This window comes from Anomaloglossus baeobatrachus, chromosome 4 (genome assembly GCF_048569485.1).
Source record: "Anomaloglossus baeobatrachus isolate aAnoBae1 chromosome 4, aAnoBae1.hap1, whole genome shotgun sequence".
NCBI classification, from domain to species: Eukaryota; Metazoa; Chordata; class Amphibia; order Anura; family Aromobatidae; genus Anomaloglossus; species Anomaloglossus baeobatrachus.
In genome coordinates, this window is record NC_134356.1 from 26,676,945 (window position 1) to 26,702,705 (window position 25,761).

A 25,761-nucleotide genomic window follows, 5' to 3' on the forward strand; every position below is an offset into this window, starting at 1 on the left:
GCCTCTCTCTGCGGGCGGCTGGCCGCCTCTCTGTGCGGGCGGCCCGCCGCCTGTCTGTGAAGGCGGCCGGCCGCCTGTCTGTGAAGGCGACCGGCCGCCTCACTGTGGCTGCCTGCGTGTCCGTGCTGGAGGCCCGCCGGCTGCCTGCGTGTCCGTGCTGGAGGCCCGCCGGCTGCCTGCGTGTCCGTGCTGGAGGCCCGCTGGCTGCCTGCGTGTCCGTGCTGGAGGCCCGCCGGCTGCCTGCGTGTTTGTGCTGAATGGGTGTGGATGGGGAGTGGATATGGGCGTGACTGTGAAATGGGTGTGGTTAGGGGGCGTGGCCTAAAAATTGAGTAAGGTATATATTCCCCCGACCTCCGCGGGCGGAATATATAAAATCTCCCCGAATCTCACTGGCCTCCCCACAATAATCCTTGGCACAATTCGCTGCCACCAACCGATTTACGGTAACTATTAGCCGAACACACAGACGTGGGATTCAAGATCGAGATAACAGAACAGCCCAAGATTAATTATATAATTTAATCAGCCTAAAGCACACTAGAAACTACAATATGTACAATAGGGAATCTACAGAATATACATATGTCAGAGTACAGTTACAGATAAAGCATGGTTTACAAACAGGCATGCAATTCAATCAGTTACCTTGTGCGTCTGGCCACAGGGGGGCGCTGTAGACCAGGTTTCTAGGAACTCCCACAGATGTTTCCTGCACGTGACCCCCAGCGAAAGAACCTTGGAAAATGGCCGAAGTAGGGTTATCAACCTGGGCAAATCCAGGTCCCCTCCTACCTTCGTGACCTCAGAGGGAGCACTGCTCCACCCCTGGCTGGAGTTATGGACAAAATCCACAACATGGAATATGGCCATAACTTTGCCTGGGAGCGTCGTAGGCGGACGCCAATGCTCTCATTGTGATAGTTATGAATTTAGCTACAGAACGAGAGGACTCATGACTTGTCTATTAGTTCCCCATTGGCTGATATCACGCCTGGGGTATTTCCCAAGCTCCCGCTCCCATAAAAAAGGTGTGCCAGCATCGTCCGCATGCGAAAACACCATTTTTATGGTTGCCGTATTTATCGGAAATATGGCTTGCGAGATATGAACCATTTTTTACTGGAGTCGTTCTGTCTAGCTAGTTCCATAGCCTTGCTAATGAGATACAACTCTTGTTACAGGGTGACGGCAGGGAGTCATCCTGTGTCCATTGTTCCCACACCACCTCATCTCCATATCACAGGAGATGGCCATGGGATTTGTTGCTAAACCAGTTGTGTGAAGGAAAGGGGGGGTGACACCAGGAGAGGGCTTCCTGACATACTTGAATATCATGATTTATCGTCATATCTCCGGATTTACCTCACACCTCCCCCCTTTTGAGGGCGCTAGGGGGCAGCACACTCCGGTGTTCCCCCGTGCGCCCGTCCGCGACCTCTCCTTGTCGGGACAGCCCGTCTGCGTTACCGTGGTCACGGCCCCTTTTGTGGCGAATGGTGAAGTTGTATTGCTGGAGCGCAAGGCTCCATCGCAACAATCGCCCATTCGTCCCAGAGACGGTGTGCAACCAGCTGAGGGGATTGTGGTCCGTCTCCACGATGAAGTGGCGCCCGTATAGATAGGGTTGCAGACGCTGCAGGGCCCACACTATGGCCAGGCACTCCTTCTCCATTGTGGAATAGGCCACTTCCCTCGGTAACAGCTTCCGGCTCAGGTACAAGACTGGGTGCTCTTGGCTCGCAGAGTCCACCTGGCTGAGCACCGCACCGAGGCCGAAGTCACTGGCGTCGGTCTGTACTACAAACGGCCGCGTGAAGTCGGCTGCCTGTAGCACGGGCGGGCTGGACAGGGCGTCCTTTAGGGCCCGGAAGGCTGTCTCGCAGTCCATTGTCCAATCGACTGCAGAGGGCAGCTTCTTCTTGGTGAGGTCCGTCAAGGGCTTTGCCAGGCTACTATAGCATGGAACAAACCTCCTATAGTACCCAGCGGTCCCCAAGAAGGACATCACCTGCTTCTTGGTCCTGGGGGTGGGCCAGGATGCGATGGCCTCCACTTTCTCAGGCTCGGGCTTCAGTGTTCTCCCGCCTACCCGGTGACCGAGGTACTGGACCTCGCTCATGGCCAGCTGACACTTTCCCGGCTTGATGGTCAAACCTGCCCGGTGGATCCGCCTGAGCACCTGTGCTAGATGCTCTAGGTGGTCCTCCCAGGTGGGACTGAAGACGGCAATGTCATCTAGGTACGCGGCCGCGTACCCTTCAAGTCCCTTGAGCAGGGTGTTGACCATCCGCTGGAAAGTGGCAGGGGCATTCCTCATCCCGAATGGCATCACCGTGGACTCGTATAGTCCAAATGGGGTAATAAAGGCAGAGCGTTCCCTGGCCTTGCGAGTCAGGGGGATCTGCCAATATCCCCGGCTCAGATCCATGATGGTCAGGTACTGAGCCCCGGCCAACTGATCGAGCAGGTCATCGATGCGTGGCATTGGGTACGCATCGGCGACCGTGACAGCATTGAGCCCCCTGTAGTCCACGCAGAACCGAGTGGTTCGGTCCTTCTTAGGGACGAGGACTACAGGCGAGGCCCAAGCGCTGTTGGATGCCTGGATCACCCCCAGCTTCAGCATCTCGTCAATCTCCTGGCGCATGTGTTGCTGCACCTCCAGGGAGACCCGATATGCTGAACGCCGGATCGGGGGATGATCCCCAGTGTCCACGTGATGGACAGCCAAGTCAGTCCTTCCGGGCTGGTTGGTAAACAACCCCCGGAAGGGGTGTAGGGTGGCCCACAGCTGGGACCGTTGGTCCTCCAAGAGCTGGTGGCCAACCTCCACATCCTCAATGGATCCGCCTGCCCTAACCTGGGCTAGCATATCCAAGAGGGTTTCCGCTTCTCCCTCCTCGGGCAGGTTGCACACGGGGAGCGCACATGCCTCCCGCTCATGATGTGCCTTCATCATGTTCACATGGAAGGGCTTCCGCCTTCCACGGGCAGGGTCCAGGGTGACCAGGTACGTTACAGGGTTGAGCTGCTGGTACACGAGGTATGGGCCTTCCCAGGCTGCCTGAAGCTTGTCCTGTGGTACGGGGACCAGTACCCACACCTTTTGACCCACTTGGTAGGTCCTCTCACAAGCGTTCTGGTCGTACCAACGCTTCTGATCGGCCTGGGCTTGAGCCATATTGTCGTGTACCAGTTGCGTCAAGGCCTGCATTTTGTCCCGGAAGCGCATGACATACTCGATAACCGACACTCCAGGGGTGGCCAAATCCCCTTCCCAAGCCTCTTTCACCAGAGCCAGGGGGCCCCGCACACGTCGCCCGTACAGGAGCTCAAACGGTGAGAATCCTGTTGAGGCCTGTGGAACCTCCCGGTAAGCAAATAACAGGTGTGGGAGATACCGCTCCCAGTCACGCCCATGGGAGTCGACCAACATCTTAAGCATCTGCTTTAAGGTGCCATTGAACCGCTCGCACAGGCCATTAGTCTGTGGATGGTACGGGCTGGCCACCAGATGTCGCACCTGGACTTGCTTACAGAGGGCCTCCATCAGCTGGGACATGAATTGGGTCCCCCGGTCAGTGAGCATTTCCTGGGGAAAACCCACTCGGGAGAAAATCTCCAGCAATGCGGTGGCCACCTTGTCAGCCCGAATGGACGACAAGGCCACTGCTTCTGGGTACCGGGTGGCATAGTCCACTACCGTCAGTATGAAGCGTTTCCCGGAGCTGCTGGGGATGGCCAGCGGGCCGACCAGATCCACAGCCACCCTCCTGAAAGGCTCATCGATGATTGGCAGAGATACTAGTGGGGCTTTGGGGCGTGGCCCCGCCTTCCCCACTCTCTGACAGGTTTCACACGAACGGCAGTAGGCAGCCACATCGGCCCCCATTTTTGGCCAGTAGAAATGCTGGTTTAACCTGGCCTTGGTCTTAGCGATCCCTAGGTGTCCGGCCATCGGAATCTCATGTGCGATCCGCAACAACTCCGTCCGGAACGGATAGGGTACCACCAACTGTCGGTCCCTGGGCCACGCCTCCGGTGAACCCTGCTGGACCGTGGCCCGGTACAGCCGTCCTTGGTCCGAGACCACTCGCTCCGGGTCCGAGTCCGAGGGAGGCTGTGCCGCCTGCTCCTTAAGAGCTTTCAGGCTGTCGTCAGCTTCTAACGCTGCCTGAAACCCCTGACTAGATGTGGCCAGAATCGACGAGACTGTCACCTCTTCAGTCAGTACCCCGGGACCTGTGTCCTGGCCTCCACCTGACTCGGCTGCCACTTGGTCAGAAGGGGAAGAGCTATCGGACCTCCGGGAGGCCCCTTGGCTTCCAGCACTCCCACTGCGGGTGACAGCGGCCACAGCCGCTGCGACCGTGGGTCGTGCCTGCTCCTCCTCCGTTCCTGACCAAGTCGCCGGTTCAGGCAGACCTACCTGGCTTCCTGACACCCCGGTTGTGGGGGAACCATGCACCGAGATCTTACCTGGGAGCACTTCCGCTCCTGGACCGGCCCCAATCTCACCTGCCTGTTCCCCTCCTGCAGCAACAGAACCCCGCTGTGAAATCTCTGGGGACCCCACATTTGCTGTGGTAGCCCCCACCCCACACACTGGTCCTCCCCCTGCAGCACCCTGCTCTCTGCTTATCCCTTCAGAGGGCAACAGATCCCAGCTCACAGGCTGATTACTTGTAGAGGCATTGTCACACCTTTCTCTGACCCCCTCCCCTGTCACAGCTGCAGCTGAGTGTGTGTCTATGGTGTCTATGCAAGCAGAAATATCAGAGTTCACTCCCTCCTCCCTTACATCATTCATAGATAACACATTAACATTGTCCGGAGGCATGTCAGTACTGGCTGAAGGTTCAGCCCTTGGTTGGGGCCCAAACTGGGAGGTTATCTGCCCCAAATCTGTCCCAAGTAGCACGTTTGCAGGGATCCGATCAGTTACCCCCACCTCCCTCACCCCTCGCCCTGCGCCCCAGTCCACATAAATGTCAGCAACAGGCAGCGCCGGGTCAGTGCCTCCAATCCCGGAGACAGCGAGGGTTTTTCCAGGGATCAAGTCTTGGGGGGACACCATCTCAGGCCGCACCAGAGTCACCTCCGAGGCGCTGTCTCGCAGTCCTATGGTCACAGACCGGCCGACGGTGACAGGTTGGAAGCTGTCCAGGGACTTACCACCACCCCCACCCACACAATACACCTTGGGCGGCCCTTGGGACGGGGACGGAGCCGGGGCCTTGGGACGCTGAGGGCACATGGCCTTGAAGTGTCCAGGTAGGTTGCACTGGTGGCACCGTCTTGGTTCCGCCACGGGCCTGGAGAGGGGAGTTGAGGGGGACACCCCCTGCAGTCTAGGGGCAGGTGGGGCAGTCGCAGAATTCATCTTACCCCCTCTCCAGGTGCTGCTGGTGGCCGCTCTCCTGGCCTCAGGGGCCCGGTTGTTGGTGTAGTCATCGGCAAGGGCAGCTGTAGCCGTGGACCCCTTTGGCTTCTGGTCTCGGATGAACTGGCGGAGATCCTCAGGGCAGTTCCACAAGAGTTGCTCCGTGATGAACAAGTCCAGGATCTCCGGTCCGGTGGAAAGCTGCAGGCCTTGGGTCCAGTGGTCGGCAGCTCGGGCAAGTGCCCGCCGGTGGTCAGCCCAGGAGTCCTTTGGTCCCTTCTGTAGGCTCCGGAACTTCTTGCGGTAGGACTCTGGAGTGAGGTTGTACTGTTGGATCAGGGCCCGCTTGATGGTGTCGTAGCCCTGATCTGCCTCAGCAGGCAAGTCCCCAAGGATATCCAGGGCCTTACCCCTTAAACGGGGGGTCAGGTATTTGGCCCACTGGTCCTTGTCCAGATGGTGCTGCAAGCAAGTCCGTTCAAAAGCAGTCAAGAAAGAGTCCAAGTCTCCATCCTTCTCCAGCACTGGGAAGTCCTCAACACGGACCTTTGGAAGTTTGGTGTCTCGAAGGTCACATGTGGCTGATGAGGGCCGGAGCTGAGCTAGCTGCAGCTGGTAGTCACGGTCTGCCTGTCGCTCTCGCTCTTCACGCGCTGCCTGCCGCTCTCGCTCCGCAGCCTCACGCTCTGCGTGCCGCTCCGCAGCCTCAGCGTCACGCGCTGCCTGCCGCTCTGCCCTGCGCTCTGCCAGGAGTTCCTTGTAGCCCTTCTGGTCTCCAGCCTGGAGAAGGGCCATAGCCATTTGAAGAAGGCTATCCGAGCCTCCCAGGCTCGGTGGAATGGCACGTGGTGATCTGCGGCACGCTGCAGAGCTAGGCGATTCACTGTCCCTTTCAGAGCGGAGGGCTGGCATCTGGCTCGTTGAGGAACCTTGGGTGAGCTCCTCCTCATCTTGTCCAGCAGTGCCAGGTTGCGCAATGTCCTCGGCAGAACGGTTTTCTGGCGTCGAGCTCCTGGAGGACTCGTGGGCAACCTCCTCATTGCTGTCCACAGCACCGTCCTCCCTCTCTTCGGCTCCTGCCTTAGCATTGGCCAGTTGCATAGCTCTGCTCCTGGTGCCATCAGCCATTCTTGCAGACTTTTGGTCACTGACACAGAACTGACACCTGATGCCTCCACACACCTTACAGTATCTGCACTCTGACACTCTAGTGTTGAGCTAGTCTGAAGACCCCAGCAGCCACAGCTGCTGCAGGCAGTCTTTAGTGTCTGGGAGTATGGGTCTCACACTCACACACACTATTATCTCGATCCCACCGCTATGCCACCAATATGTCACAAACCACCGGGGGGGTCACTCAGAAATCCCCCGCGCTGGCTACCAGTACGTCACAATCGGGGGGTAACAAGTGGGGGTCACCCCTCCTTTATACCTCCCGACCGACAGACAGAGCACGTGACGCGCTCTCTAGCGCCCCTCTTATAGTCAGGCCAATTATGGAATTGCCCGACAATAAGCAAGGAGGCCGCTATACTACTTATGCCGATTATTGAAGGGTCCCCGGTGAGAGTAAGGTATATATTCCCCCGACCTCCGCGGGCGGAATATATAAAATCTCCCCGAATCTCACTGGCCTCCCCACAATAATCCTTGGCACAATTCGCTGCCACCAACCGATTTACGGTAACTATTAGCCGAACACACAGACGTGGGATTCAAGATCGAGATAACAGAACAGCCCAAGATTAATTATATAATTTAATCAGCCTAAAGCACACTAGAAACTACAATATATACAATAGGGAATCTACAGAATATACATATGTCAGAGTACAGTTACAGATAAAGCATGGTTTACAAACAGGCATGCAATTCAATCAGTTACCTTGTGCGTCTGGCCACAGGGGGGCGCTGTAGACCAGGTTTCTAGGAACTCCCACAGATGTTTCCTGCACGTGACCCCCAGCGAAAGAACCTTGGAAAATGGCCGAAGTAGGGTTATCAACCTGGGCAAATCCAGGTCCCCTCCTACCTTCGTGACCTCAGAGGGAGCACTGCTCCACCCCTGGCTGGAGTTATGGACAAAATCCACAACATGGAATATGGCCATAACTTTGCCTGGGAGCGTCGTAGGCGGACGCCAATGCTCTCATTGTGATAGTTATGAATTTAGCTACAGAACGAGAGGACTCATGACTTGTCTATTAGTTCCCCATTGGCTGATATCACGCCTGGGGTATTTCCCAAGCTCCCGCTCCCATAAAAAAGGTGTGCCAGCATCGTCCGCATGCGAAAACACCATTTTTATGGTTGCCGTATTTATCGGAAATATGGCTTGCGAGATATGAACCATTTTTTACTGGAGTCGTTCTGTCTAGCTAGTTCCATAGCCTTGCTAATGAGATACAACTCTTGTTACAGGGTGACGGCAGGGAGTCATCCTGTGTCCATTGTTCCCACACCACCTCATCTCCATATCACAGGAGATGGCCATGGGATTTGTTGCTAAACCAGTTGTGTGAAGGAAAGGGGGGGTGACACCAGGAGAGGGCTTCCTGACATACTTGAATATCATGATTTATCGTCATATCTCCGGATTTACCTCACAATCATGATTCACAGTGACTCACACTATCACAGTGAAAAGCCAGCTAGTAACTAGCTACGGTTTTTGGTGATCGAACCGTTCTCGAACGTAACTCGAACTACCAAACTTGAAGCAAATCGTTCGAGTTCGTCAAATGACTCGAACGTCGCCCAAAATCACTCGAATTTGAAATTGGCGAACCTCGAACATCGCTCAATTCTAGACATCACATGTGAAGTGACTTTGAGAGGTCTAGGTGACAGAAAATACCCAAAAGTGACATCATTCTAAAAACTGCACCCCTCACTCTGCTCAAAACCACATCTAAGAAGTTTATTAACCCTTTAGGTTCCAGGAACCAAAGCAATGTGGGAGGAAAGAATGAAAATTTTACTTTTTTACACAAAAATGTTGATTTGGCCAAAAAATGTTACATTTTCACAAGGGTATGAGGAAAAAAATGCACCATAAAATTTATTGTGCCATTTCTCCTGAGTAAGCTGATTCCTGCTATGTGGAGGAAATCTATTATTTGGGCGCACGGCAGGGCTCCGAAGGGAAGCAGAGAACGCAGGTGGGGGTAGATAGAGAGATCGCATTAGGGGCTGATCGGGAGGACTTGGGGGGAACATTGGAAGGGGGCTGATCAGGTGCGCACAGGGGCAGCACGCAACACTTACGGCAGGAGCAGTAGTGGCAACTGGACAGCAGCGTGGTACTACAAGTATCAGAAGGCATTGCATAGACATGCTGGGAGAGGGCTCTCCAGGCCAAAACAAGCCTGGGGAGGGCAGTCACCGCCAGGTCAGACCGCTCCCCCTACACACTGATTGGAGGGATTGTGCGTCATAGCACGATCACACCAATCAGTGCTGCAGGGGGTGGGGGCACCGTATTTGCTGGCCTTAAGCCTGTCATCTGATGCTGATGTAGAAAATCACTGCTGGATCTTACAGGATCACATGGTTTGGGCATTTTTTTTTAGCCCAAACAGTGCAATCACTGTGATTGGTGGTTCACATATGAACAGCCAATCACAGCGATCGTGGATGGTCAAGCAAGGGTCCCCTGCTGTAAGAAACAGAACAATAGTGATTGCAGCATTCAGGAGTCAGGGAGAGGTTTGCTTAGGCTAAGTTCACACATCAGTTTTTTCCAATCAGGCACAATCCGATTTGTGCCTGATGCAACGGTTCCATCTAAGATTGTGTAAAAACTGATGCGACAGATCCGTGGTTTTTTTGTTGTTGTTTTTTTTTATGCTGAGAGAGAGACCCCATCATCACCACACAAACGCTGTCACTATCGCCCCCATCATGACCGCACACGGAGGCACTACCGCACGCATCATCACCGCACATGCCCCGACACTATCGCACGCATCATCACCGCACAAACACTGGTGCTACCGCACGCATCATCACCGCACATGCAGGCACTACCGCACGCATCATCACCGCACACGCAGGCACTAACGCACGCATCATCACCGCACACCCCTGCACTACCGCACGCATCATCACCTCACACACCCCGGCACTATGTCAGTTATGTCACCGCTGACTGCGCAATTGGCTTCAGTTGCTGCGTGGAGCTGATAGAGAGCGGCAGTGTTATACTGACGCTCCCGTCAGCTTCATGTAGCAGAGCTGAAATCGTCGTGGGACCTCTGTGGATTACGTCAGACCTGGAGGGGTATTTGGGGATTTTAATAAAGTGGTGAAAGAGGGTGTTTTTTTGTGTTTTATTCCAAATAAAGGATTTTTTTGGGTGTATGTGTTTATTTCCTTTCACTTACAGGTTAATTATTGGGGGTGTCTCATAGATGCCTGCCATGATGAACCCCTTATTACCCCGATTGCCACCGCACCAGGGCAATTCGAGATGAGCCGGGTAGAGTCCCAGGACTATCGCATCTAATGGATGCAGCAATTCCGGGCGGCTGCTGGCTGATATTTTTAGGCTGGGGGGCTCCCCATAACATGGCGCTCCCCTTCCTGACAATACCAGCCTTCAGCCATGTGGCTTTATCTTGGCTGGTATCAAAATTGGGGGGAACTGAACACCGTTTTTAATTATTTATTTATTTATTTTACTGCAAGATATAGACCTGCCCACCAGCGGCTGTGATTGTTTGCAGTGAGACAACTGTCACTCAGCGTGGGGGCGTGTCTGACTGCAACCAATCATAGGCACCGGTGGGCGGGGAAAGCAGTGAATACGAGACTGAATAATGGGTGGCCGGCATTTTCAAATCAGGAGAAGCCGCCAGAGCTTTGTGACAACCGTGCAGCGCCGCGCCGGTGATCGATGAGTGGGTGAATGAGTCAGTGAGTGAGAGAGTTTGAGAGAGAGTGAGTTATTGATTGATTTTCTGACAAGCAATGAATTTATATCACTTCTGGGCATGTTCAGAAGTAAAAACCAGATCTGGTACATGCTTTCGGCGTTTGAAGCATGCCACCGGACCCAGCGCGCATAGACTTTCATTATGCACCATGCCGCACAGCGCCGCACCCGGCGCTATGCAGTTTTTTTGCCGCTGGCAAAAATCCGTTCCTCTCTGCGTCCTGTGCGGCCGCCGGAGTGACGATTTTTGCCGCATCCGGAAAAAAATGGATCAAACGCAAGCACATGTGGCACAATCCGGCGCTAATAAAAGTCTATGAGGAAAAACCGCAACCGGCTGCAAAAAAAAATCGGATGCGTTTTTCCCTAAAGCGCCAGATTGTGCCGCACAGCAAAAACCTGATGTGTGAACATACCCTTCCCCTTCCCGAGCGATCAGGTCCCTGTAATGCGATCACGGAGACCCGATGGCTGCCATGGTAACCTTGGATCATCACCATGACGACCCCGGGTTATTAGATGATGGTAAGTGAGGCGAAATGTCAGAGCTGCGAGTGCAGCACTGACAGATATAATCCACTGCAGTGATCAGAATACTAAAAAGTAATGCCCCATAAAGGGACTAAGCAAGAAATTTTAAAAAAGGTTTAAAAAAGTTAAAAATATATATTATATATATAATATATATATATATATATATATATATATATATATATATATATATATACACACACACACAGTGCTGGCCAAAAGTATTGGCACCCCTGTAATTCTGTCAGATAATGCTCAATTTCTTCCTGAAAATGATTGCAATCACAAATTCATTGGTATTATTATCTTCATTTAATTTGCTTGCAATGAAAAAAAACAAAAAAAATTGTCATAAAGCCAAATTGGATATAATTCCACACCAAACATAAAAAAGGGGGTGGACAAAAGTATTGGCACTGTTTGAAAAATCTTGTGATGCTTCTCTAATTTGTGTAATTAACAGCACCTGTAACTTACCTGTGGCACCTAACAGGTGTTGGCAATACCTAAATCACACTTGCAGCCAGTTGACATGGATTAAAGTTGCCTCAGCCTCTGTCCTGTGTCCTTGTGTGCACCACATTGAGCATGGAGAAAAGAAACAAGACCAAAGAACTGTCTGAGGACTTGAGAATCCAAATTGTGAGGAAGCATGAGCAATCTCAAGGCTACAAGTCCATCTCCAAAGACCTGAATGTTCCTGTGTCTACGGTGCGCAGTGTCATCAAGAAGTGTAAAGCCCATGGCACTGTGGCTAACCTCCCTAGATGTGGAAGGAAAAGAAAAATTGACGAGAGATTTCAACGCAAGATTGTGCGGATGGTGGATAAAGAACCTCGACTAACATCCAAACAAGTTCAAGCTGCCCTGCAGTCCGAGGGTACAACAGTGTCAACCCGCACTATCCGTCGGCGTCTGAATGAAAAGGGACTGTATGGTAGGATACCCAGGAAGACCCCACTTCTTACCCCGAGACATAAAAAAGCCAGGCTGGAGTTTGCTAAAACTTACCTGAGAAAGCCTAAAACGTTTTGGAAGAATGTTCTCTGGTCAGATGAGACAAAAGTAGAGCTTTTTGGGAAAAGCCATCAACATAGAGTTTACAGGAAAAAAAATGAGGCATACAAAGAAAAGAACACGGTCCCTACAGACAAACATGGCGGAGGTTCCCTGATGTTTTGGGGTTGCTTTGCTGCCTCTGGCACTGGACTGCTAAACCATGTGCATGGCATTATGAAGTCTGAAGACTACCAACAAATGTTGCAGCATAATGTAGGGCCTAGTGTGAGAAAGCTGGGTCTCCCTCAGAGGTCATGGGTCTTCCAGCAGGACAATGACCCAAAACACACTTCAAAAAGCACTAGAAAATGGTTTGAGAGAAAGCACTGGAGACTACTAAAGTGGCCAGCAATGAGTCCAGACCTCAACCCCATAGAAGACCTCTGGAGAGATCTCAAAATGGCAGTTTGGAGAAGGCACCCTTCAAATCTCAGGGACCTGGAGCAGTTTGCCAAAGAAGAATGGTCTAAAATTCCTGCAGAGCATTGTAAGAAACTCATTGATGGTTACCGGAAGCGGTTGTGCGCAGTTATTTTGGCTAAAGGTTGTGCAACCAAGTGTTAGGCTGAGGGTGCCAATACTTTTGTCTGGCCCATTTTTGGAGTTTTGTGTGAAATGATCAATGATTTGATTTTTGTTTCATTCTCTTTTGTGTTTTTTCATTGAAAGCAAAATAAATGAAGATAATAATACCAAAGAATCCGTGATTGCAATCATTTTCAAGAAGAAACGGAGTATTCTCTGACAGAATTGCAGGGGTGCCAATACTTTTGGCCAGCACTGTATGTGAGGCGAAATGTCAGCGCTGCAAGTGCAGCACCGATAGATAAAATCCACTGCAGTGATCAAACCCTGCAGTGGATTATAAAAAGTGAACTGAATACTAAAAAGTAATGCACCATAAAGGGACTAAGTAAAAAATAAAAAAAATGGTAAAAATATATTAAAAAAAAATATCAATTTAAAGAACAAAAAAAATATTACAATAATATTTATATTTATGTAAAAAAATAAAAGACAAAAATTACACATATTTGGTATTGCCACGGCCGTAACAACCCGATCTATAAAACTGTCACACGAGTTAATCCTTTCAGTGAACACAGTAAAAAAAGATAATAAAAAACATAGCAAAAACTATATCTCTTCATCATACAGCTGACAAAGTAGAATAAAATGCAATTAAAAAGTCACATATACACTGGAGATCAAAATTAGAGAACAATGTGTGATCACTTGCTTTTTTCACAAATAATATAATCTACATTGATGAACATGCTCCGGTTTTGTGTAAGGGGTGCACCATGTCACTAGAACAGTGTTTTACAAAAGATCCAAAGTTTATCAACATAACACCTTTTTTTTGCCTAAAATGTGATGATCATAATTAGAGAACAGCAATGACTGTAGCACAGAAAGATTATAACTAAATTTTCTGAAGGTAGCAACAGTCACCAATCAGTAGGACATGTACAGGTGTCACATTCGTCTTCCTGCATGTAGAGACCAGTGTCAGTCTTTGGACTGGAGCCTGTTGCAGCCTTTCCAAGCAGTTTCTTGCTGAGTGTTTCAACTGCAATTACTTTGTAGTCATGCCTTTCACGCTTAAATAGTGGTGTATCCCAGCAATCCCTGCTGAAGATACAAAGTTATTTGGTCTCTGGCCGCTTTGAAGGAAGGTTCAGCAGTCGAAGTTACCTGTGCTCAGGTTATATCCTTTTGGTTGTTTTTTCCCCTCTGTTTGTCTTTACTTACCTGGTGTGCTGTTAGTGCAGCGGTGAGGTCTAGTGAACCTCACCTGCTCCTCACTAGTTAGGGCTACTATAGAGTCTTCCGAGGGTCTCAGGTTTCTGTTTGGCGACAGTTGTGGAGACTGTATAGGGACTGGCTATGAGAGGAGGGAAACCTGCAGGTCAGAATAGGAGGTGCCCCACCAACCCCTCTTACTAGTTCCAGGGCCTCCCATTGTTTTTGTGTCCCCAGTGCCCCCTTTCTTGTGTTTTTTGTTGTGCATCAGCGCCACGTAGGTCTGAACGGACCTCGCCACGCTTGCTACACCCAGAAAGCGTGACTACAGGCTTTGCTTTGATTGACTTCAGCATATCTGTGGCGACAGGACATCAATAGTCTCGCACACTGCTCTGGTGTGATTTTGGTCCATTCTTCTTCCAGTCTCTTCCATAGTTCTTTGACTGTTGTGGATTTCTTGGCCATAACTTTGTCACCAAGGATTGTCCAGAGATTTTCTATTAGGTTTAGATAAGGACTCTGGGCTGTGGCCATTTCATTGTTTCAATGTTTTTTGTTTGAAAGAACTGCTTTACCTGTTTTGCTGTGTGACAAGGGGCATTATCCTGCATGAAAATTGCTGGCTCATTCAAGTAAGGAACCATGTGTTGTTGAAGAACGTTATGCCACACACTTGCATTCACTCTGCCATGTAGCTGTATGAGAGGTCCAACTTCTGCTGCAAAAAGCATTGCCCAAACCGTGGCACTTCCTCCACTACCTTTCACTGACTTCTTAACACACGTTGGGTTCAATCTTTCCCAAGTTTGTCGATGAACATTAATGTTTCCCATCAGACCCAAATAAATTAAACTTGCTTTCATCACTAAAATGTACTTGTGGAGCACTTCTCCTCTGTCCACACAACATGCTCCTCACCAAAGGGGAGTCTAGCCGTTTGATTCTTTCTGCTAACGAGAGGTTTTGGCCACTGCAGAGTGGGCTTTCAGTCCAAATGCTGTTTAAGAAAACATTGTGACAGTGTGTGACAAGACAGATCCTTACCCTGTTCAGTGCCGAATTGACAACCAATTCCAGCTGCAGTGTTGAAACAATTACACATGGAGATTCTCTGCATTATCCTTTCCTCTCTTGAATTTGTCTTTCGAAGGTGACCAGCCTTCTTGAGGGACTTGAAAGAATTTGTGATCTTATAAAGATGCAATATTCTCGAAATCAGAGACTTGGAATGACCAACTTCTCTTGCTGTGGCTGATAAGGTCACCCCTTTGGCCTTCATCTGTACAACCTGCCGCTGGAGGGTTTCAGTTACTTTGTAACTGTACACCAAACTTAAAGAGAAAAAAGGTAGAAAAAAAAAAAGGGGGTATCCGTCTTATACTCTTATCTTACCAGAGGAGGGGGTGGCAGCAGTGGTGGAATGGGTTCACAGGAGGTAGGAGCGGTGATGGAGTAGGGCGATACTGCAGGAACTGCGGTGGGGGTTGTGCTGGCAAGGGTGGGGTCTGTGCTGGCAGCGGTGGGGTCTGTGCTGGCAGCGGTGGGGTCTGTGCTGGCAGTGGTGAGGGTTGTGTAAAGCAGGCGAGTGTCCCAGATGCTTGTTGGGGGTGCAGGCTTCAAAGAAATGGCGCCCTGAGTCGGTGCATGCACAGATAGAGCTCTCTGCTCAATGACAAGCTGAGATCTCATCTGTGCACGAGCAACCTCTGGGTGCCATTTCTCTTAAGTCCGCTGCTGGGAGATTAATGGAGCGGAGGCAGGGCGTGCGCAGATGAGCTCTTGAGCCAAGAACTCCATCTGTGCATGCGCCGACTCCGAGGCGCTATTATTTAAATCCAGAGCATCTTTGACACCGCCGCAGTCACACTGCTCTGTTCCACATAGCAGTTAAACGCCCGCACAGCAAGCCGCCCGCACAGCTAGCCAGACAGCCACCCGTATAGCCAGACAGCCACCCACACAGCCAGTCAGCCGCCCACAAAGACAGACAGCCGCCAGCACAGACAGTCCTGTCTTATCACTTTTATGACACAGTAAATGGCATTAATTTTATTTAATTTTTTTAAAAAATTCCTGAATTGCTTTTTGTTCATAATTGTGCCTCACAAAAAGCAGAATACAAAACGATTAAAAATTATTATCTGGGCCAAAATAGTACCAATAAAACCTCCAAGTCATCCCGCAAAGAACGAGACTGCACATGACTCTGTCAGCAGAAAAATAAAAAAACTATAGTTTCTTGTGTGCTTAAGGGAGTCTTCTGCATCAATTTTCCTTAAAAGAAATCTGTCAGCAGGTTTTTGCCAAGTAATCTGAGAGCAGCATAATGTAGGGGCAGAGATCCTAATTCCTGTGATGTGTCGCTTACCGAGCTGGTTAGTGTAGTTTTGATAGAAATCACTGTTTAATCAGCAGGAGATTATAATTACAGGACTACTTGGCATGCTGAAGGTAGTCGAGCATATTCAGGAGTTCTGTATCACTGCTAGATCTTCAGCAGAGACTACATTTATTTTGTCAAAATGACAGCAAACAGCTCAGTAAGTGACACAGCGCTGGAATCCGGGCCTTTGTCTCTACATTATGCTGCTCTCAGATGGGGGAGCAAAAACCTGGTGACAGATTCCCTTTAAGCCGATGCTGTCTGTTAGACTCCCACTCGTAACTTGTTCAAGAACCTTTAACCTTGCCATGGCGGGGGTGTGCTCACATTCCTTCTCTAGTGCCTGTATTTCTGCCTTCTTGCGTGCTGTTCCTGCATCCATTTCTGCCTTCTTGCACCTCCATCTGAGTTTTCCTTTGTGTGAATGCAGCTTGTAGCCCAGGAGCCTCGGCTTCTGCACTTCCCCTTACGAGCTGGTCACTGAGAGTTGAATATTTTGAAGAGCGTTATTTAGATGAATGTATTGAGTGCCTGGTGGATCTAAGGGGGTGAATTTCCTCCTTGTGGAGAGTCACACGCCAGGGCTGGCATGCCAGTATGAGGAGACCGAAACGCCTTGCATGCTCCTCTGGGAAATTTAATAAGCAAATTGCCTCTTCAGAGAGGAAGAGGACTTGAACTCTATTGTCACCTATTGGAAATAGCAATCCTAAAAGTCAACAATGACCCTCTAAGGAGCCTTGTCATATGACTTAGGACAGTGATGGCTAACCTATGGCACGCGTGCCAGACTGGACATGCAGAGCCCTTTTTGCTGGCACGCGCGCTGTCACCACACTGAGCCACTTTGAACTGTCGGTGTGATCGCATCGGCAGTTCAAAGTGGTGTTTAGCAGAGGAGACATTTCTCCTCCCTCTGACACTCCTCCTTTCCTGGGCCGCAGGCCTGTTGCCTAGGAGACGGAGGAGCGTCAGTAGGCGGCGCTGGCGTCTTGTGGCCGCGCGGGAACTGACCTGACTGATGTCCCAGCGGCACGCAACGGTGCTGGAAGGTGAGTTTTTATTTTTATTTTTAAAAGCTGTGTGCGGCTGTGCCAAGGTGTGGGGGACAGTGCCAGCACGGGGCAAACATGGAGAGCACGGGGGCAAACATGGAGAACACGGGGGCAAACATGGAGAACACGGGGGCAAACATGGAGAGCACGGGTGCAAACATGGAGAGCACGGGGCAAACATGGAGAGCACGGGGGCAAACATGGAGAGCACGGGGGCAAACATGGGAGCACGGGGCAAACATGGGAGCACGAGGGCAAACATGGGAGCACGGGGGCAAACAAAGAGCACGGGGCAAACAAACAGAGCACGGGGCAAACGAACAGAGCACGGGCATACAGAGCACGGGGCATACATGGCTGCAAGGATGGAAGAAACGTGCAAAGATGGAGGGAAACATGGCTGCAAGGATGGGGGAAACATGGCTGCAAGGATGGGGGGGGACTTGGCTGCAAGGATGGGGGAAACATGCAAGGATGGGGGAAACATGCCAGGATGGGGTACATTTAGAAGGATGGGGGATACATTTACCAGGATGGGGGATACATTTACCAGGATGGGGGGAAACAAGCCAGGATGGGGGGTACATGAACATGCCAGGATGAGGAAAAATGCCATGATGGGGAACATTTAGCAGGAAGGGTGACATTTACCAGGATGTGGGAACATGCCAGGATGGGATACATTTACAATGATGGGGTACATTTACCAGGATGGGGTACATTTACCAGGAATGGGGCCATGATGGGGACAAATATACCAGAATGTGGGAAATATATATCAGGATGGGGGACATGTTTACCAGGAAGTGGCCAGGAAGGGGACATAACTACACAATGAAGGGGGAGGGTAGCAACTCGCACGTCTCTTTGGGATTTCAGGATGTTCAGACTTTGAAATGTAGATGTGGATTACAGGGTGAAATCTGATTACATTCCATGCTAAAATCTCTGTCTAATAGGCTGCAATTTTTTTGCAGAAATATCAATCCAACTGCTGTGTCTGGAAAGGGCTCAGCTTCAATGTGTGGCAAATATGCATGAGCGTGATGCCCCCTGCTGAAGAGAAGAGAAGAGAAGAGAAGACGGCAAAGGTAAGGTTAAAAATCAATTATTTACATAATAGCATTGGTTGGCACTTCGGAAAAAAAAATGGGTTTAGAGCTACGGTTTGGGCACTCGGCCTGTGAAAGGTTCACCATGACTGACTTAAGATATATACTTTTAGGATTGCTACTTCCAATAGGTGGCACTAGAGGTCAAATCTTCTTCCCCTCTGAGGAGGCAATTTGCATGGTGAATCTAGAGATGTGAGATGACGTCTGTATTATTTGTGCAATTCTTGCCTCTGTCATAGACATATCATGTCCTGGGTGGTCTGTTTCAGAAATACATTGCAGTTCATCTAGAGAATCCTGTGTATTAAGCTTTTCCAAAATTATAATGCATTTTTTACATGCCTCTGTATAGGATAAACTGTGCACATTTGTCCTACGGCTCCCTCTAGTGGTAGTGCTAGGACTGAGCACTTTTTGCCATAAATCTGATACATTACAGGAGAGCTCGTATTTTGCAGACTCCAAATTCTCCATAACTTTCCATGTGGGCTTGGAAGAGCGTTTAGCCCTTTCACTGGGATATGGATAAAGTGGATAAAGATCTATGTCTTGTTCATCTGATTGTACGGGCGGCACAGTGGCTCAGTGGTTAGCACTGCAGTCTTGTGGTGGCTCAGTGGTTAGCACTGCAGTCTTGCAGCGCTGGGGTCCTGGGTTCAAATTCCACCAAGGACACCATCTGCAAGGAGTTTGTATGTTCTCCCCGTGTTTGCGTGGGTTTCCTCCGGTTTCCTCCCACACTTGAAAGACATACTGATATGGACTCTAGATTGTGAGCCCCAATGGGGACAGCGTTGCCAATGTATGTAAAGCGCTGTGGAATTAATAGCGCTATATAAATGAATAAATTATTATTATTATTATTTATTGTATGTCTTGCAAGGAGCGTGGAGGCTTCTCCTCAGACATGATACGTCACAGGTGGAGCGACTCTGTGTAGTGATGTGGGTGCTGGATTCCTAGCAGGGTCTGTGCGGAGGGATTGGGGGCTGTGGTGCCTCACACACACTGATACTTTGTGTGCTGTGCAGATGCTGCGCCTCCTGGTGCTGAGTCTCGGTGGAAGCCGTAATCTGGGTTTACAGTTTATCTGGCCGATGACTTTTTACTATTCTGACTCCACAACGAAGCTGTACTTTTCTGGCCCTTGAGCCACCATTCTGTGGGCGCTCGTATGCACCGTTCCTCACACGTAGAAATGTCCTCAGATAGCTTATACCGACTGCAGACTTGAGTATGGAGATTCCAGAAGAAGAAGAGGTTTATTTTCCAACTGAATTCTTGTATCACGCGCAGTACAGAAGGTGAAAAGACAATTCTTAGCCAGAGCTGCAGAGATATGCTCTTACCAAGATGGCTGACAGACATAAAATGGGGAAGGTAGGCGGGGTTACTGACATCAGAGCAGCTACAGGGAGAGAGGGAGGACAACCTGCAGAAGAAGGCAAACCTATTGCATAGAAACACAATGAATGCAATACGATAGTGTAAGATTCCCAGGTCGTGCGACAGGACAAGAACTGTGAGCTCTTTACCTACTGATGCGTCTGCTGGCAGTTATGGGGTTAGGCAGATTTAGTTTGTAATCAGAGGTAATCTTTGTATATCTATACTAGTTATATACACTACAATATAATTATATATTTTTTTGTTATTTTATATACTATGTCACATATTGGGGCCTGAGTTGCAGCACCAGAGAATGGCCCCTACACAGTGTAAGAAGCTGCGCCGTTCTGCGCTCTGTACGCTGCGCACATCTGGCTGCAGTAACCAGCTAACCAGTGGAGGGGCCACCGGATGTTGGACCGCCATCAATCTGGACAACTCCTTTAGTTCCAAGTTCTGCGAACTCTTTTTGTCCCGGCCAAAGCTACAGAGCTATAGCTTACCCCTGATACCCCTGACGTTGCGCAATGCCTTTTTTGTGCAATGAAAGGCGTCAATGTGTAGAATACAAGTGTAAACGAAGGTCATGTCCCTTCACCCATCACTAATGAATAACATTGGGGACTTTTATCAAAACTAATACAAAAGAGAAGTAGAGCAGAGTCCATGTCACCAGGTGACTGCTCTCCACCACAAATAATCAGCTCACTGCTTCTTTTACAGCCAATCAGATCTCTGCTTTCATTATCCAAAATGGTCTTTGGGAAATGACAGATGGACTCTGATTGGTCGCTACTGTTCCTTTTTCCCATTTATTTTGCAGTCTTGAGACATCTCTCCTGTTGTTTGTAGTAAAGGTGTCGGTCACTGGAAAACCCCTCTAAAATGCTAAAGTTTCACAGAAGAAATTAAAAAATGTCCTCACCTTTAAACCATTCCAGTGATGTGCACACTGTGTCTACCGGCGGTCGTGTGCCATTGTTATGAAGTGAGTGCTGCAGTTTATCAGCCACCGATGGCCTGCAGCCTCCATAGCTGGATCCAGAAATGTGAAAACTGCAGACAATGACTGCCGGGAGACATTTGATTGACATCGCCTGACTCTTATTACTCCAGGAGGTAAGTGTATATTTTTTTATTTTATCTGGGGAATTCCGCATTTAAAAAAGGGTTGTCAAGTTGTGGAAAACAGCTTTAAGAATTGTCAAGGGCCGCATTCCCTCTCACTGCCAACGCAAAATGAGTTGTTAGGTATCCAGGAACGCCTTCGGCCAAGGCCCTGGTTACCAACGCGCGTCTTCGCTCTCCATGCTACCTCGCTGGTGTGTTCTCAGCGTCCTGCTGACACCAGCTGCCGCTTTATTGCCCGCAGGTAACTCATAACATCACGCTGCAGCAATTGTGGACTTACATTTTCAAGGGGGCACTTCTACAAAGGCAAGTACTATTCTTATAACACCATATGAACAGTACACACTTTTTTCGTTGTTCCAGCCTTACATGTGATTAGTTCTACAAGCTTCTCACTATTCTCTCTATCCAGGACTATAAGTTGTATCATCTAATCAAATATCAACAACACCCACGAAATAATCATCACTTATCCGGTATTGTGCCATTATTCCTTCTATTACTATTAGGATACAAACATATCGCCCTCGTCTATAGACTCCTGAATTAACAACCCCCCCAAACCAAACACCCCCCCCCCCCCCGTTTTTTTCTCTCCCAGACTGATTCCTGTTAAAGCCTCTATCATTAACCCACCAAAGCCAGTTTCCTTTTAAATCGTATAGGACACATTTTCCTACATGAAAGTACCCCATTATTGCTAGCAACCTTATTAGCTTTCATCTTAAAAGCCCGGTAGACTTTTAATATATAGAATGAGCTGTTAACCTGACCCTATATGCCGTAAATACAGTATCAGGATCAAGCTTAGTACATTGGTAAAGTCAGGTTATCCCCTACAATACAAGTGTTTACTATGAGAAACTACAGCTTTTAATATGCCCTGAACAATGGTTATTATTCCCATCAGTGTGTGCAAAATTTGGGAATGTGGAGGGCAACAGAAACATAATTTGGGTAGAAGCAGAAATAACAGGGAGAAATGACTCGCCCACCCCAGGGCTATGGGACACCCGGTGCCGGGCCGGACTAGTCCGGGGGTCGTCAGTGGTGGCGGGGCCTGACTCCGAGGCCCTGGTGGGTGTCAATTAATATGGCTGGTGACGTAGGGGTAATTAAAGTGTATATTTGTCGTGACGCCACCTGTGGTTTGCGGCTATTAAGCCGCCGCTGCTGTGTGAGGCCTCCGGGGTGATGGAACAGGCCACCAGCTCTGAAGCTATCTGTGGCCCTGGAATCCCTTCGTGCCCTGCTTGGTGTTACCTGGACCCTCTGAGTCCCATGGTCTTCACCAGGAAGAGTCACTTTCTTCTTTCTTTAGCTCCTGCCTGACTAGAGCTCTTTTTCTACTCTCTGTTTCTCTCCTTCTCTGTTGCTTTCTTTCTCTGTTGTGGACACTCTGAACTCACAGAGCTCCTTTCTCTTTCACAGCTACGTGCTGTCTCCTCACTCTCTCCCTCTCTGAGGTAAACTGAAACTCTGACCTTCCTCTCTGCTCTACACTAGGCTGGCCCTTCCCACCCCCCGGTTGCTAAGCTACCACCCTATGGGAGCAGGGAAGGGTCTTACGACCCCTCCCAGCATGCAGCATGGGAGGGTTGCTGCCACTGTCCCTGGTCCCAGTGTGTGCCTAGCAATGGGTGTAGTGCAGTTTTACCTGGCATGTACCCCTTTCCTTACCCAGGATGGGACATCACACCTCTGACTGGGGTGCAATGTCTCTGTGGCGACGGAAGCCTCAGGGGCGCCACACTCCCCCACAGCGAATCCCAGCACGTCCTCGGGCTGAAACACCAAAAACAATGGAAGAAACTGCAAAATTTTGTTATGCATAAAACATTATAACTTTAGGACATTACATCCCTTTATGGGAGGCACATAAATAACACATTCACCGGGGACCACATTCCAGTCCAGTGGCCCGATAACACATAAACAGGGGGGGTCATCTTCAAAAAGAACAGGGGACAAGGATTCAGGAATAGGGTGTCAACTTCGAAAAGAACAATGGGCAGACATTCAGGGGCTATGTACTGTCCTGACTCCATTAACTCCTTGTCGTCCTCCACCAGGGTCTCCGACCCTTGATGGCGCCCACTGGGACTCCGACCCAGCGACGGTCAACAAGTCAGACAAGGACCTCCTCCTTCCACCTCTTGTGCTGGGTGGCGTCTCCTGGAGAACTTAGGGACGTTCAACAAAGGCAGGAGGCATTATTTCTGGAGCAGGTCCTTTAAAACTTTCAACTCGAACGTTTAACTTCAGGGGTTAACTTACGGATGCGGTTACCATTGCAGGGGACCATACTGTGCCAATGTCGTATGGGACACCGGACTTCTTCTCCAGGCACAATACATCCCCGGGCTCTGAACCTCCAGCGGGAACGGTGGCGGGGGCAGCGTACACGGTACCTCTTGATCCCGGAGTGGTGCTTCACAGGGCTCACTCGTCACGGTGCTGTCGGGTCCTGGCTCCCAGCTGAGGAGGGATGCCGTGGGGGTCTGCGTGGCTTTATCTGCACGCGACACGGCTGCTGCGGCGGCCCTCTGTTCCTGGGCCCACACCGCGGCGACCATCCTCCGGACTTCCGCCTTCCAGTCGAGCACCTGCTGCAGCGTCTGTGCTCTCACCCGGACACAGAATCGACCCAGCTCCCGCTCCAACCAGGCAGCGGTTCCCGCGGGGAGCTCACTCGGGCCGCGATCCTCCACATCAAAAGCCACTCCGCCTCCTCCACTTTGGAGTCCCGCCATGCCGCTGATAGGGCTGAACGCAGACATCTTCCGTCCGCTCTCCATAGCGGGCACCGCTTCACGCTCTTCCTTGCAAGATCAAAGGGGGCGGGGCTTACTTTCGCGCTCTTTCTGCAGGCACGCCCCTCTTCTTCCCGCGCTCAGCCAGGCTAATGGCGGCAGTTTTTTCAGTAAAACACAGTTCTTTCACAGTCTTTTCAGGCGCACAGGACCCGGTGGGTCCGGGCACGAAATCCTGTTCGTGACGCCAAAGTTGACTCGCCCACCCCAGGGCTATGGGACACCCAGTGCCGGGCCGGACTAGTCCGGGGGTCGTCAGTGGTGGCGGGGCCCGACTCCGAGGCCCTGGTGGGTGTCAATTAATATGGCTGGTGACGTAGGGGTAATTAAAGTGTATATTTGTCGTGACGCCACCTGTGGTTTGTGGCTATTAAGCCGCCGCTGCTGTGTGAGGCCTCCGGGGTGATGGAATGGCAGCAATGGTGGTACTGCTCCTCACAGGTGGAGCGGTGCCCCGGGGACACTGTTGGTGCTCGTAAGTGTCTATGCAGATAAATAACTGAGGCAACACCAAGGGTGCAGTTTCAAGGTCTTTACTCACAGTTCTTGTCAAGGCCTGCAGGAGCCTTTGGACTGCTGGGACCACCGTCAGGGACCTCCGCCGATCCCGGGTAGATCTGGGGGTAAATGCCAGTGCACCCCTCTAATTGTGTCCTTTCTCAGCTGACTTCACAAGCCTTGCCTTTTGTGGCTGAACCTGGCTCGGCCTCCACTGCAGCCTCCGGGCTGGGAGCTCGCCTGTCGGTATTTGCCCCTTTTCCAGAGATTCTCGCTGTGGGCTTTGGTCCGGGGAGCATGCAGCTTTCCCTGGACCTCGGTCTTTTAACCTTTGGAGAAGACTTCTCCTCCTCCAGTGACTAGGGACCGTCCCCTGATGCAGCTTGATCCCTCCACCGATGTTCCTGTGGAACAGGCCACCAGCTCTGAAGCTATCTGTGGCCCTGGAATCCCTTCGTTCCCTGCTTGGTGTCACCTGGACCCTCTGAGTCCCATGGTCTTCACCAGGAAGCGTCACTTTCTTCTTTCTTTAGCTCCTGCCTGACTAGAGCTCTTTTTCTACTCTCTGTTTCTCTCCTTCTCTGTTGCTTTCTTTCTCTGTTGCGGACACTCTGAACTCACAGAGCTCCTTTCTCTTTCACAGCTACATGCTGTCTCCTCACTCTCTCCCTCTCTGAGGTAAACTGAAACTCTGACCTTCCTCTCTGCTCTACACTCGGCTGGCTCTTCCCACCCCCCGGTTGCTAAGCTACCACCCTATGGGAGCAGGGATGGGTCTTACGACCCCTCCCAGCATGCAGCATGGGAGGGTTGCTGCCACTGTCCCTGGTCCCAGTGTGTGCTTAGCAATGGGTGTAGTGCAATTTTACCTGTGAACTGGCATGTACCCCTTTCCTTACCCAGGATGGGACATCACACCTCTGACTGGGGTGCAATGTCTCTGTGGCGACGGAAGCCTCAGGGGCGCCACAGAAACCTATCACAAGCAGGAGGCACATACGCCTCTATAGTGAGAGCCAGGAGATTACAATCACCAAAGGACACAAGATCGATCACTGTCACCGATCTATAACTGACAGCCCCTAGATGACTACATTATGGGATGAAGAACCAAGATGGAGAACATTGAGCAGCCATATATAGCACATCAGCTCACGCAGCTATTCACAGGATATGTAGAAAAGCCTCTACAACATCTCTTTATAAGAGCCTGTCCTCTACTATGTAGGCAAAGCAGGGAAAATATTGCTTGAATACAATTTTTAACTGTGGTTTAAAATCTGTTATGTTAAGGATTTTGTACAAATCTTTATATGCAAACCAAAGCCTCATTCAGTTGTCTATTTAGAATCAATATTACAGGCACAAGGCCCATTTAATGACCCAAACTAAGAGGATCATACATATATGTGATGCTGTTAGTTCGGCTCGGAACATTAGCAATCAGATCTGGGGAATTTTTATCTGTAATAGAGATTGGATAGGGAATGAATGGAGCGGCCATCGAGCGTACATACTGACGCTCTATTGTAAACGCTGGTGGTGCTGATGGTTCGGGTCTCTGCAGTTGGACTCCACGAATCAATATATTATCACATATCCTGTGGATAACTGATAGATTTTTTTCACCAGATAAACCCTTTGATGATTTACTTGTATAAGAAATGCAGCTTCATGTTCTGTGATCTCTACTTTAAACCAGAGCTTGGCCCAAAT